This window comes from Lepus europaeus, chromosome 11 (assembly GCF_033115175.1).
Source record: "Lepus europaeus isolate LE1 chromosome 11, mLepTim1.pri, whole genome shotgun sequence".
Classification (NCBI taxonomy): domain Eukaryota; kingdom Metazoa; phylum Chordata; class Mammalia; order Lagomorpha; family Leporidae; genus Lepus; species Lepus europaeus.
Window position 1 is genome coordinate 22,465,119 of NC_084837.1, and position 1,525 is coordinate 22,466,643.

The 1,525-nt window shown below is 41.6% G+C and overlaps 1 pseudogene; it reads right to left on the bottom strand.

The window, feature by feature from the left end:
• Positions 1–1,087: 1,087 nt before the first annotated feature.
• Positions 1,088–1,218, bottom strand: LOC133770874 (U4 spliceosomal RNA; annotated as a pseudogene).
• Between the last annotated feature and the right edge of the window lie 307 nt (positions 1,219–1,525).

The window sequence follows — 1,525 nt, forward strand, 5'->3', positions numbered from 1 at the left end:
GAATTGAGTTGATTTCTGTGTTTTGGGGAGATTGGCTGCTATTTTATGCATTTTCTTTCACCAGAAGCATCTCCCCAGATAGCCTCTGTGTTTTCTTTACTCATGTTTACCCCGCTCATGTATTCATCACCCCAGTGCCCTGTTCCATGTAGTTCACCCAGCAGAAGGGATTTCAGTCTGGCTTTCAGAGGCGGTGTCCAGCAGAGCACTATTTGCCTGCATTCGGAAGATGGAGATGATTACTCATAAAAGACATAAGAAGGATTATGTCAGGAATTCTCTCCAGATCTGCATATTTAGCGGGCCATCCTGTTTTCTATTACAAAATCACATTATGTTCTGCAGCTCTTCTGTGGCTCTTTGGTGTTGGTCATGGATTTGTAAGAGATTGGGGTCAAAGTTAGCAGTGTTTACAAACAAAAGAGGAATGTCAGCAAGACATGGCCAGATCCAAATATGATGTTTATGGCTCTCTGTGTGGCTAGTCACTTGACCTAGAAACTGAGAGCATGATAACTGGCTATGCAGGGTGTTCCCTAACTCACAGCTTTAAATAGTGTCACCAAATCAAGTCATTCATCTGCATTTCAACTACTGGCAAGCCTTCCCTTTCCTGATGCTAGAGTGTCTGCCTGGTATATTTTCCTATGAACTAAAATTTAAAGAGAACCATAGGAGTCCAAAAGCTTCTATGAGTTCTTGATGAATTGGGATCCTGGAGATAACTGTAAGCCATTTCAACAGGGCTGACAAAGTTTTCATGCAATTTCAATATTATTCAGAAGCAGATCTTAATAATTTGGTTTCCTTTATGAGGGTACCATGCTCAGCTAGACCTCACTATTGAGTTTCTTTTCCTCTTTTTGGGTAAGGGGACCTTCTCTTGGGGATGTTCTATGGTAATTGCTAGTTTGTCACTTGGAGCATGGTCAGAGGCCGTAAGACAGAGTGGTGGTCTTCTTGCTCTGAGTGAGGGTTGCAGTTGAGTGTCTTGCTTTATGTCTTGTAATTAAGCCAAGACTAGTTTAGAGATGAGTTTGTGGTCCTGTGGGGGCTTATGGATTTGTGACCAAATGTACTTTCAAAGGAGCAGGATGCCCTTTAGAACAATTTTATTGAGACCAGTTCTCCACTTTCTGATCTGAATATTCTTTCAATTAGCAATACTCACACCTCGGATAAACCTCATTGGATATGATACTGCCACTGAACAAAGCTTGATCTGAATATTCTTTAGGAATCTGGAAGGGGTGCCTGAGAAGGACTCCTAGTTACACTGCATGCTTCCTGCCTCTCTTTCAAAAAAGAATAAAGTGCAATAGTTTTGGCATTACAGAACCTAGTTTAGAGTAACATGACTGTAACTCAAACTCCATAGCACCACTAAAGCATTAAACTAAGATTCCCATTGGGCAGAGGGCTGACATAGATGTGACTCTGGACAAAATGTTTTTGGAGTAATTCATATCCTTAAAGGGATCCTGAGACCTGTGTCCAAGGTGGGGCCTAACTTTTACGTCTTGGA